The sequence below is a fragment of the Numenius arquata genome, chromosome W (assembly GCF_964106895.1).
Source record: "Numenius arquata chromosome W, bNumArq3.hap1.1, whole genome shotgun sequence".
NCBI lineage: Eukaryota > Metazoa > Chordata > Aves > Charadriiformes > Scolopacidae > Numenius > Numenius arquata.
Window position 1 is genome coordinate 5,171,170 of NC_133615.1, and position 13,967 is coordinate 5,185,136.

The 13,967-nt window shown below is 43.1% G+C and overlaps 1 pseudogene; it reads right to left on the reverse strand.

The window, feature by feature from the left end:
- The window catches only part of LOC141476744 (lipoxygenase homology domain-containing protein 1-like), a 65,110-nt pseudogene that overhangs the window by 5,167 nt on the left and 45,976 nt on the right, over positions 1-13,967 (reverse strand).

Genomic DNA, 13,967 nt, shown 5'->3' on the forward strand with positions numbered 1-13,967 from the left:
GCAGGGACAGAATACGTGAAAAATATGAGTACCGCTTGATCAGCTAGCAAGAGTAGACAGAGCTGCTCTTGAACAAGCTGTGTCCAGCTCCCTGCTGTGCTAAGCACTCCCTTTTTAACAGCCCAAATCCTACAGTTTTTGTGCCACTGTTCCTAACAGGGACAGTGAGGGTATCCATGTACACCACAGAATGTGCTCAGATGCTATGGTGATGTGAAAGTACCCAAAATGGCAACCACAAGGCTGGTTTTTTTGCAGGGGCAGAGTGAAATCACACTGAAGTAACATGATTATTGACTCTCCAGGACTCTCCTGAAGAAGAGCACTGTGGTGCAGGAATTCTTGAGATGCATTTTGCATATCATCAGTGCAGTTAAATAACTGTTGCTCACCGCATTAGACACCGATGTAATTACCTTGGACTCGGTGGAATTACCTGGAGCAGACCCGGGGCTATGGAGTGTTAAGCTCGGCCGTCATGTTCAGCTGGGATTCTCGAGCTAGTAGCCCAGAACATGTTAAGGAGGAAGCTGGAGCAATGTTACTTAGTAAGCTTTAAGGATTGAACTTATTTTCCACCTCAAAGACTCAAGCCTATTATTTCTAATGAGACTGTAACCATGTGTCCTTATGGCTTACTGCTGGATTGAACTGCTGCAGATGGGCCCCTCTTAAGTTTCTGCCCAGAATGAGATCTTTTCCTTCTTCATAATTCCTGATTTGTTTCTTTCTTATCACAGCATTGCACTTTTGAACTAAAGAGTATCTTAAGTAATTCAACCCTTAAAGCCTGCAAATACAAACGCCTGTTGCATGGGAACCCTCAGTGGAACAGCTTGTAGGAGATGTGGTCCTATGGCTTCTGAGGTCCCTCAGCAAATGCCACAAGTCAACTCTAAACTTACAGCTCCTTTCCTTCAGTTCCAGGATGTCATTATTGGCACAAGCCAGTTCCCTTATGAGCTGCCCATCGTTTTCACCTTTAGCCAGCCAGCAATCACACTGGACGTGAAATGTCTTGTCCATGGTGGAGTCCGTAATGTCAATATATTCCAAGTGCCAACCCAATGCGATTCCTAGCAAAACAACAAAATAAAAATATTTTGATATTTTCACATAGCTTGGGTAAGAAGATGAGATACCTCTTCTCAGGAGTACCTTGCTGGTGCTAGAAATGATCTATATTTGCTTCAGATAATGTCACCAGTGAACATGACGTTGCTCTGATACCAAAAGCAATGATGACCTGCTCAAGACGATAATCTGAACTCCCTTCTAGAGTCAGGCCATGCTTTTGAGGGACTCTCTGGCTTTTGATCAGATATAAGGATGTTGGAGCGTGGTCCCAGATAAGCCAGATTTCAAGCTCTCTGGGCAAGGGGCCATCTCTTGTCATCTCTTGTCCTTGCCCAGCACTTTGCACAAGATGGGGCTTCTGCAATACCAGTAGCAGCAGCAGTGAGCAGGGAGAGCTGCGGCTGGAGTGCCCGCTCCCAACACACCAACATAGGGACCATCCCAGGGAGAAGCACTACTGCGGCTTAGGGACAACAAGCCCTTGTTATTAAACAAACTCTAGTTATTAAAAAAGACACAGCTATGTATGCATGGTTTGTGGGGTTCTCTTCACATCTTGGGAGTACTAGCTGACCATAGGCTGTAGGGCTTAGTGTCTTTCTCTGTGGCCCCCAAACCCTTCATATTTGGATTTGAAGGTCAGAAGGTAGATTGCAACTTGCTCCTTTGATCCTGCCAGAAAGGAAATTACCCATGTTATCCTGGTCTTACCAAGCAACCATGGGGAATTCACTAATGCTGTAACTGTCCATGAACATAGGACAGACTAAAGGATGGATGCTCTGGCAGGGACCACCAAATCACCTAACTTATGCCTTTGGGCCTTCTGAGGAGTCGTAGCTTCCCTTTAGTTTTCTACTTCCTTTTTTTTTTTAATTATTTTATTTTCCCCAGTGGAAAAGCAACTTGAAAATAAAGAAAAGGGCATTTGGGAACATTTTTCTGATTTCTTTGTTGAAATAGAAGAAGCCTTTGTTGAGCTTGGGTGGACGGAAGGCTCTGGCAGTTCTGCTTACAAGTCCTGTTATTAGTCAGACAGAGTAAGGTTATGTTCATGATGAGAGATCTCTGCTGACTTATTATTTACATCCCAGAGACACTAAACATGGTATTTGCACAGGTCTTGTCACTGGCACATGGCACTGTCCTCCCAGTTCAAGAGACACATGAACGTACTGGAGAAGGGCCACAAAGATGATTAAGGAATTGGAGCATCTGTTGTATGAGGAGCGGCTGAGAGAGCTGGGACTATTCACCTTGGAGAAGACAAAGTTCGGAGGGATTTTATTGATGTGTACAAGTATCTGATGGGGGGGGAGTAAAGAAGGTGGAGCCAGACTCTTCTCAGCAGTGCCCAGTGACAGGTCAAGAGACAACAGGCACAAATTGAAATACAGGAAATTCCATTTAAATATAAGAAAAAAGCTTTTTTTCTCTGCACAGGTAATCAGACACTGGCACAGATTGCCCAGAGAGGTTGTAGAGTCTCCATCCTTAGAGATAATCAAAATATGACTGGACACAGCCCTGAGCAACCTGATTTAGCTGACCTTGTTCTAAACAGGGACTTGGACTAGAGGGTCTCCAGAAGTGTCTTCCAGCCACAATGATTTTGCAGTTCTGTGCCCCATAAATTGGAATTTTAGGGGCAAGTGGTGTCTTTGGCTGAAGTCTGTGCTTTGTAGCAGGTGATTTCCTAGCCTGAAGAAGGTTCAGAAGCCAAAGTGCAACACAGGAATGGCTGTGAGGCTGGTAGAGAACTGCCAACACATGGTGTGGAGGGATTGCAGTCCACAGGAGCAGGGTGATTTCACTGGAGCAACTTGCTCTTTGGTGCTGTCTGGAAATTTATTCTAAACATGTTGGCAGTATCAGCTGTTAATCTTTTTGGCAGGCTCATTTCCATTTAAGTTCAATGAACAACTCTGCAGCATATTCAGGAGGCTGCTCTGCTTCCGTCAAAACTTTAGTTAAAATAGTACAAGATGAAAGAAAGAAAACATCCCATCCTTCTCCAGTGGGAGAGATCAATGACTGCAGACCAGGAGAGAATAAATTGGTGATCTTAGTCCTGTTGCTACCAGCGAACAGCATGACTGGGACAGGATCAGAGCGAAGCAGTGGTATGAGGAGAGAGACTGAATGAGATGCACACACCCTCCTCCCTTTTCTCCAGCCTGGTCCCAGCAGCCGCTCATCAGGAAAGCCGCTGCAAAAACCTGCTTTTTTATCACAGGGAGAGATGGGCCAGAGCTGACTTTCCAGCATATGTTGGAGCAGAGGGCAAAACAAACACAAATTGCAGCTTTTCCTGGTGTTCCCTGCTAAAGGTGCATTTATCAGCTCTGGGCTATTTAAAGAGCAAGCTCTGGGCTCTGTCAGGGGCTCAACACTGAAAAGCAAATACCAACAGGGTGTCCCTTTACAGCACAAAGGTACCTCGAGTCAAGGAGCTGGCTGGTCACTCTTAAAAAAGCAGTGCTACTGCCTCAAAGCAACCTCCTGCCTGCTTTAAGGAAAAAAATAGTTCTCTTCCCTTTCACTAGAATTGGTCTTTCCTTTTTTCTGTTTTTCTTCCTGGTGATTAGCAATTTAAATTAGACTGGGAGACCTGGAAGCTGTAGAAGTATCTTATATTGCTTTTTGTTTCCTGAGATAACTGATTCACCCCAGGTGAATGCTATGCTGGTTATGTGCAGAGCAGCACATCTTCCTGCCCTGCCCACATCCTCTGGTGCCAGGGGTGGTGTCACATCAAAGTATTCACTGCCACAGCATTAAACTCTACTTAAAAGCTGATATGGAAATGGAAAGATTGGTTTGGGGCTGAAGAAAGACAAAGCATTGGTTTTCTCTTTTTTCAGACTGGGAAATGATACATTTAATTTCTTTTTGTATTGATCTAGAAAAAAACACCAAGTCCAGTTATGCACAGAGTCTAAATGTAAGACTTTCCCTCAACTGAGATGGCTCTGCATGCCGCATCAGTGGAAGGAGAAAGAAGAAACTGTGTTTGCAGAATCCCTTTTCAGGTTATGAAATCCTGATTTTAGGATATTACCCTGTTTCCACCTTCTGTTCCTGTGCAGCTTTTGCAGAGCAATGGGCTCAGAGGTGTTACAACACCTAAGAAACAACAGCAAAGGAAACTACATCCCATATGGATGTAACCCCAGAGACGTCAAATCCTCACCTAACCATAAAGCTGGTTTATGGAATGGGCATCAGTGAAGGAAGAGGAACCAGAAAAGTGATGTGGACGTAGCAGGGTGGAAGGACTTTCCTAGGTCCTGTCCACTGCTCACACAGCCTGGCCATGCTGGAGGATCTCTGCAGGGATGGCTCATCAGCCTTTTCCCTGGATACTGTTGGATGGTGGATCTTGATCCACCGTGAAAGCCACGTGGGCATCGTGGGCTTTTCTGCAGTGACCCCAGTACAAACCAGGACCACTACATTTGTCTCCGTTACTGCTCTGGGGCAAAAGGGAAGAATTAGCACATATCTGAGCAGTCCCTGCTTGATTATGCAGGTCTCGGTCTTTAAAATGGTTTGGCCACCACTGTGCCTTTGTGGAGGATCCCCTATCACACAAGTGATATCTATCAAACAAGTGTTCAGTGTTTGTAACAAAAGGTACTTCACTCCAGACCTGTTTTGCTGCCATCGAAATCCCCAGCAGCAAACCTGCCCTAATAAAACCCATGGCTGTGCCATGTAGGCTCCTTAATGGTCTGCAGCTGGAAGTGACATTTTCAATAATGTGTAAAACATTTCAAATGTAATTAGAGAAGAGCTTTGGGGAAAACAGAATCACTTTGGCAGTTGTATAATTTAGCGTCATGTAGAGAAATGTATTCTCTTCCCCAAGTGTCCTTATCCAAAAGAGCAGTTATTTGTCCCATTTATCCTCCTTTCCAAAAGCTGATAACCAGGTGATGCTGGGCAAGGACCCTCTGTGTCTGTTTGCAAGGTCTTCACAGGATCATTTTGCCTTTTTCCCAGGCAATGCTAAAAGCCTGTGCTTTTCTGATGCCGGACAGACAGGTTGGAGCGTAAGCTCCTTGCTATGTATTTCTGCAGTGATTAGCACAATCAAGTCTGACTTTAGAAGTAATAGTTATAACACAGATAATGAAGTTACTGCTTCATTTAACTAAAAACCCAATCTGCAGCACCAGAAGTTCCCTTAGCCCCTCCTGGGAACAGCCACCACTTGCCCCAGCCTATATTCACCCCTAAAATATTAAGCTCTTCTGACATGTGTGGAAACATGGGAGGATAGGAAAAAAAGAGTGAGAATGAAACGAGTCTGGTGGGTTCACCGCTCACTCACCAGGTACCTGGTCCCTGACCTTGCTTTAGTGAATATGATGATTCTATGATTCTATAATTCTATGATGATTGTATGATTCTATGAATATGGATTGTATGATGATTCTGATGATTCTATGATTCTATGAATATTAACCATTCCTTGCAAAGCGAGAGCTGGTGGGATCAAATCCCTTCCGGTAGAACCACATCCAGGCTTGGATGTACACATGGCCATGGAAGTTTAAACTGTCTCCACTCTTTGCAGCCATATCAATTCATTTTTCCTTTCTATCCTTTGTATATCAGTAGCAGATCTTCTTTGGTTTGGTTTTGAAAATGGTTGATGCCCGATCAAGGATAAAAGTTGTCATTACTGGTGCTTATGTTCCTCTAGGAGTAAAAGAAAAATCCTGCTCAGGACATTGACTGCTGAGGGGCCAGTGAAGATTTGCTGCTGCCCAGCCATTCACAACCATCATCCAGCGCTGCTCAGCACCCTAATTGCATTTTTTTTTTGATTTTCATGTTTTCTGAAACATAAAGTAATGACTATTGCAAAGACAGTTCATCAGCCTTGTGTCTTCTGACATTATTTATCCCCTGCCTGGTTAGATGATCATCCATCTCTAAACCCCACCACAGGAGACATCACCCAGAAAGTGGTGGGAGTTTTGATAGCAGCTTCAGATCGCTAGAAATGGAGCATTAATTGTGAGGTGCTAAAATCGTAGCATCTAGCTTTGCATCAGTACATCTCAAAACACTTTAAGAAGGTGAATAATTTTTATCCCTAATTTACATAATTGAAAATGAGGTATGGGGATGTGATTTATACAAGGTCATTCAGTAAGCCAGTGGCAGAATAAAAATAGATCCATTTTGTATTTCTCTCCTTTAGGATCGTGTTAGTTCACACTGCAACATTTCTCATCAGAGCAGACAGGTGATGCAAAACCTCTCACAACCTTTGACAAAGGAAAAGCTTAACACGGGACAGTTTTAGAAAATAGGTCTCCTGCCTCCTCTGTTGTCTATGCAACTTGCTCAGTCCAGGATTTGACTCAGGTCAAAACCACCCATAAATTACTCTCAGACAAAAAAAACAACCAACCACATCTTACAGATAAACTACTCCTGTGCAAAAACACTTAACAGCTTAAAGTGAAGATATAACAGTTTCTCAGATGATATTCTTGCAATTGAAGCATATTTTGTGTTTCATTGAGGCACACTTGATGCAAAAGCATTTTACAAGGGTGCAAGATAATTTGTCCCCAAGAGGAGCAAAGGAGCTACACCTGGCCTTTTGGGCTCTTTCTACTCTGTAGTGAAGGGTTCTGCAGTTACAGGAGATTGGGAAGAAATGAATGACCTGCGCAAGGTAAACACTGAAGTCTTCACCTTCTCTCCAAGTCTGCTGTTTTGTTTGCTTACATCTTTGGTTGCTGGTGTGCTACACAGGTCTGTGGCTTGCATGCCCATTTGTGCCTTGTCTGAGGTGTTGACTTCAGTCCATCCAGAAAGATGCAGGAGTTGATGTTGTCTTCCTCTGTACTGAGCCACCAACAAAACAGGGGGGATGATGGACTCTCCTCTCCTTGGGCATCTATTTCTCTTCCTCTCACTTTTTATTTAAAGCAGAAACTACTCAACAAATCTGCCCCGTGGATCAACAGAGTTTATGAAGCAACGGTCAAGTGACTTAGAAAAGCCCTTCTCAAGTCTGATAGATGAGCAAATACTTACAAAGGGCTAAAAAGGCAGATCTTTAGGCTTTTTTTTTTTAATAATTTATGGCCTACAGGTGCCTAAAAGGCTGGAATCATACTCATGACTTGCAGAAACATATCTCTGGAAAAGCCATTTGCTGCAAGTTCAAGGCTTGTGCAATTTAAGATCTGATCCAAGATACTGCTCCTTAAAAAGAGAAAGGAAAGGAAAAACAAGGGTATTCTAATGTTTTTGACTTGAATCCAGATGAAGAAAGGGGAATAAGCTACTTTCTCCATTGGAAGAGCCACCCAAAAGGAGTCACTGGGGCAGTTAGGCTATTTAAAACTCAATTAGACAATGTCATAGCAATTGGTGTAATTGAGACAAGGGCCCTGTTGAGGCAAAGAAGTTGGGCTGTATAACCTTGTTATTTACTTCTGTCTTTGCTCCCATAATAACACAGAGAAGTCTGGTTTATCCATAATTAGACTCTTCCTGGCTCTCCTTGGCTGATGGCAACTGAGATAATCAAGAATCTGAAATTAATGACTTTAGAAAGACTGCTTATCATTGGGATTCAAATCTACTCAGGCATATGAGGGAGCTAAATCCAGATTTCCCATATCTCCTTGTTGCAAGGAGAAAAAGGCAACAAAAAAAAAAAAGGAAAAAAATCCTTTTTCTAGGTAAATAATTCCATTACTGAGATACTGAGAAACTTTAAGCCATTCTTCCAGAATGATGATTTAGTCCTTAAACCAGAGAAAAAATTGAGGCCTATATTTAGAAAGCCAGTATTTCTACAGACACTGATCTTGCATAAATGTAGAAGTAAATGAACTGAGATATGAGAAAATACATGGTGCCTATCTCAGATCAGGACTTGGGGAGTCTGGAAACGATTAAATTTGCTCAGGGAGTCTAAATATATTAGGTCGAACATCAGTATTTCAAAGTAAACAGGGGCAAGATAAAGAGACATGGAGCAAAACTTAAAACTAAATTTCATTCACAGCAATTAATTGTTACCAGACTCTTGCTGGTGAGCTCTAAACCTTTAAAAAATCAAGAACAAATTCCTTGAAATTGCAGTCGCGAAGTCTCTAAACTGCCTGTTTTCAAATGAGCGGCAACTTCCTCCCTAATCAATTTTACTGAAGTCAGAGGAATTAAATGGGGGCTTCATTCCTCCTTTATACCTCATACATAGATGCCACTCAGCAGTTTTTGTGGGGGAAAAAGGCATTTAAAAGCATTAAAGTGGGACTATAAAACTGACATGCTTTTCCAGAGGAAGCAAACACCGTGTTTGCAATTTAAAGACCTTCTGACAGTCTTTGCCATTGCAATCACTGTCTCTTTAACTCTGAACACTTCACCTTCGGCCACTTCACCACAGCCTCACCTTCGGGCTGCAGCAAGGGCCTGCCATTAGCGAGCAAGTCATCGTTAATGCAAGATCCTCTCTTTAGATGAAGATGGGATGGGATGAGATCCTCTCTTTAGATGAAGATGGGATGGGATGAGATGTCATCACAGCAGTGTGAGTGATGCATTTGTTACAAGATGCTGCTCAGGGCCTGAATCACAACACAAATGACTATGATGGTGGTACTGAGTGCTGCTCTGCTGTTTGTGAAACCAGTTAGGGTGTCCAGCAGCAGGAAACTGTCAGAATCTCTTTCTGCAGGGCTCTGCACAGTCACCGGCTGATGCAGTGATTTTAATGACGACAGACGCAGATCTTTATTTCTATTTTCTGAAGCTCACTGTGTTATGCCAGGCTGCATTACCCCACGTGTCAGTGTCAGGCTGACAGCATTAAATTGCTAGGAAAGTGTCATACTGGCCTGTGAAAAAGGTACTGCATTAATAGAGTCAGTGTGTTGGGATAACAGGCAGGATGGCTTTGCTTTGGAGGAGCTATCATTACCCATGCTGCAGCAGTGGCTGTAAGCTCAGGCTGGAGCTGGGGACCCATTAGAGGAGATATTACACCAGCACAGGGGGAAACAGTCTCCTGTGTGAAGGGGTTACATCTAGACAGGCAAGAAGGACGCCTTTCCTAGAGCAAAAACATTGTCCCGACCTCTCTCACCCCCTCAAGTCGCCACCCTGACCTTTGTTGTTGTGCCATATCCGCACTTTGCAGAGATCTACCAGGCTCAGCATGTCCGAGAAGCTGAATTCGTCCATCTGGTTCCTCTCAAACTTGTTAGACTTGTTGGACTCCTTCAGAGCCAGGGTCCCACTGTCCCTGTACTCCCCAAACAGGATCAAGGACACATTGGCATCGGTGCCTGCTCCTGGAAGGAAGAGCAAGGCACATCGTCACGAGTTGACACCCAGCCCCAAATTGCATGGAAATGGAGGTAGCCAAGACAGGATGGAAGAGGCTGAAGTGAAGTTCAGGGTTCTCTGGGCACAGCCAATGCATTTCAGTGAATTTGTGCAGAATCCTGCAAGGAGGACACCCCATGGTAGCTAACAAGCCACTCTTTCAGCCCGTCCCCCAAATACAGCTGGAATGCTTTGCCCTTGCATTCAAGGTATGGTGACCATGATGACAGCAGTACTAATGGGCAGCAGGAGTATCTGCTCCTGATGGACCACCGTGCATTGCTTCGCTTTGCAGAGGGTGTCCATGTTAAAGAACATATTTTAACTTTTCTAGCTATAAAGTATTAGTACACATTGTCCTGGGCTGCCCACTGGGCCACAGTCCCTCTTCCACACTGTGGTCTCCTTCTGCAGTCCTACAACCTCCTCCAAGCTGTTCTGTGGCACTCAGGACACTTCAGCTGGGGTCTGTCTCACGCGGCTCTCCCTGTGTTTTATGGCACAGGGATTTGAAAGCAAAGTGCAGATCATCCACCAAGCTACTTGGGCATCTTGTGGTCCACTTTCCCCTCCCTTCCTTCTATATTCCTGTTTCTTAAAATACTGTCCATGCTGCATTTAATGGAAAAAGTCACAGTTTCTCATACATCAGTTTGCCCCACCAACTCTCACCTCTTCTTATGTATATGTTAGGAAAAGAATAATTTCTAAGATGATCTTTATTACCTGGTATTGAATTTCATATGCCCATTACCGTCCATATTTTGCCACAGAAAACAGCCATGCTGTCAATTTTCCTGACTTTTGGAGAGTTCAAGGCCAAACCATCACCTGCAGTGACCTTAAGAACATTTTAGCTGAAAGTATTACAATAGTTTACCTGGCACTATTTATAATTTGACCAAAATTATTGCTTTTTATGTTTGATGCCATAATAAAAAAGCATATTCATAGAAAGAAATTTGATTCCACATGGGCAGACATTCATTGCTGTGTCAGAACAAAAGCCCTTAAATTTTGGATAATGAAAATGAGATCATCAAACCCAAATTTGTCTTACAAAAAAACCTCAGCATCTGCTGCCCTCTGATAGCCCAACTTTGAAAACTCCAGCCGCCTGCCAAGCCATTTCTTACACAAGAGTATCGTAAATCCACTTTGGGCCACACGGACAGTATTTCCCACAGCTCCATTCACAACACAATGCAGAGACAAAGTTGGAGGGAATGAAAACTTTTTGATAAAACTACCACTTCTTTGGGATAATTATTTGAATACAGAAATTAGGAAGAAATCACAACTTTTCTTATAGAAGGACCTAAAAAAAAAAAATAGAGGAGAAAAAGAGTCATACAGAGAAAAGGCAAAGCAACATTTGGTGTCCACGTGAAAAAAATGCCTATGTTAAATTGGGGCTAATTTTCAGCAGTTCCCTGGGAAGGGCTTAAGAAGGAAGAGAAAGCATCAGGGATTCAGACAGTTCATCTGGCAGTACCTTTTATGACCCTAAAGCTTGCTGAGGTGAGGAACAAAGCAAACTGAAGTCCATTTCCTTACAAGGCTCACAATTAATGCAAGGTCTCAAAAAGCACAGAACCAACTGTTTCTTAGCAAAAGCTTCCCTGCAGGAAGAAACTTATGGAGACCTCATGCTGTGACATTTCTCTCACAAGCAATTAGCAGGAGATGGGAAAGAAAAGAACAGAAAATGCTGAATCAATGTACATTTCACCTATTTGGGTCTCTGATTTTTTTTTTTTTGTTGTTGTTGTCAATTCCAGGAATCTGTCAGGCACAGTTAGGAACCGTAACCGGTTTGACAAGTGAAGAGATGAAGGTATTGTGGTTGCACAAGCCTAAACTGGCAATGAGTGCAATAGCTCATGGGTCGATACTGGGGTCTGCAGCACTGAACTTCATTATCAACACCCTAAACAATGACAGACTGCATCCTCAGCAGATTGCCAGATAACATCAAGTTTGGGGGGATTAACTGATATGCTGAATGGCAGAATTCCAACCCAGATGGACCTTGAGAAACCTGAGGACTGGGCAAGTAGAAATCCCATGAAGTTCAGCAAGGAGAATGCAAAGTTCTGCGTCTGGGGTGGAGTACGTGCTGGGGAGTTGACGAAGACCCAGAGGTTATAGCAGCAACATTCATATTCAGGTTGAATCTGAGCTAACAGCAAGTTCTCAGTGTTCAACGTAAACCACTTATTTGGCTACATCAGGAGGAGCGTGGCCAGCAGCTGAAGGAAAGCTCTTATTCCCTTTGCTCAGCACTGAGGAGCCCATACTTTGATCATGTTGCCAGTTTGGGTCCCTGGGTCATGTCAAGACCCTGAGGAGGACTCAGCAGATGGTTGCCAATATGGACAGGAGCTGGGGCACACAACTGTGAGGAGAGGCCAAGGGAGATGAACTGGGGCAGGTGAACAAGGGCCTCTTGACCATGTGAAGGGACAGTGATAACAATGACAGGATCATGTGCTGTGGAGAAGTTAGACCATACCCCAAGGAGCCACAGTCACAAATTGCTGGGGAGGTTCAGGTTGGGCATCAGGAAAAAACCCTATTTCTTAGGAAAATGGTACAGATCTGGATCAGGTGCCTGGGGAGGTGGTGGCATCACCATCCCTGGAGGTATCCAAGGCTTGGCTGGGCAGAGTCTTAGCTAGTGCTGGCAATATTCCTTTGAGTGGGAAGATGGATGAAATAACCTCCAGAGGCCCCTTCCAACAAAAGTGTCTATGACTTTATGATCCTAATTGAGCAGCTGCATCATTTTTAAACAAACTGTAGGCTTGAGTCACAGCCTTCTGAGGCCAAAGAATGTCCTTCTTTTGACTTAAAAGAGCCTTGGATAAGGTGTTAGGAACTGACATCAACTGTCCTAAATTATGTAATTTGTAGGCTGTTGCTGAGCTGACAACATATTAATTAATCTTATAACAGCAGAGATTAAAACCTCCTGCTTTGTTAATGCTTGAAAAATGAGAAAGCAGTATTTATTCTTTCTCCATCTTTATTGCATTACCATGTATATGATGCCTGCTTATAGAATACAGAAAGTCTGTGTAAATCAAAATTAATGGCAAGGACATTTTTGTGCCACAGAGAGAGCCATCAGGTGGTCTGGCTCTATTGCAGCTGTGTCTGTGGGTCATACCTTGAAGAAAATGAGGTTGTGAGTTACTTCTCTTATAAGATCCAAAGTAAATCAAGACCTTGGTTTTAACCAAGGATTACCCATCTGACTTGGGAGGTGTCTGCCGTAACAACCTCTTCTCCCCTTATCTGTGTGTTCTCTGTGACCTGCCATCTGAGGTACTTCTGGTGGCCTCTGGATTTGACCTGTGAAAGAGGAGATTTGAGCTTTGCAAGAGAGGAGTCTTTCCCTGATGCAGCCTCTGTATGTTACATGATCATTCAAGTTGAATGACTTCTGGAAAGCCAAACTGTAACTCAAAGGTTTCTTTGAGGAACAAGTAAAATGGACTGTTGTTAAATGTGTGTGTATGGTGGGGAGGAAATGACTGATGCTTTCTACTTTGCTGCAGGACATTTTATGTGGGATTCATTTTCCTTAACTTTAGCTTAATTGTGCTGCTCTGTCTGAATTTGATGAAAATAGACTAACAGAGGATGATCCAGATGACCAATTGAGACTCCTCTCCCAGATTAATTGACCAGAGACAGCCTAGACTACAAGGAGTTAAGAGCACAAGTATAATTATTTTTTTGAGAGTGACAAATAGATGAGATGAATCCTACCCTACATTTTCTTTTTTTATTTGTTTCAATGCCTCTGGTGCACTGGGAGGCTGAAAGCTATTGCAAAGAAAAAATTCATACCTAGAAATAAACACGTCTGATTCTATTCACCATGGAGCATTGCTGTCCCTAGACAATATCAGTGTGACAGGAGATGATACAACATGTTTAAACTAACCATCAAGGATAAAAAGTCTCTTTTCCCGAATCGGTGCAACCAGGAGTAATCGTGGAATACATAATGATCAAAGAGGGGAGATGGTTCATGACTTGTACCCTCTTTAGATAAACTGGATAAAGTTCAGCATTATGTCAGTGTGCTGTGTGATCTAATCACAAACAGACTCTCTGAAACCCCTCTGTAATCTGCTCTTTCCTACTGGTTGTTGCTGCTCATAATGAAATAAAATGTTTCATCATTAATACCCGTCATCCTTCATTCAATGGGAAGGGCAGATCTCTCTGCTGTTGCTGTCATCTTCTATTCTCCTCTTGTTTCTATTTCCATTGCCTTTGTGAGTTAGGGCTGGATTTCACAAAAAGGTTACAGAAAGATCTACCATTATACTAGATGGATTTCCAGATACATAAACAAATCTTCCTCTCTCTTGTTTTGTTTTGTTTTGGTTTTTTTTGTATTTCACTACATGTTTTTTCAGACAAACATCAGGCAGAGCAGATAGATAAAAAAATGGTGAGGTGGCACGAAGACACTCTGCCAGGGGAATTTTTATATTCTCGGA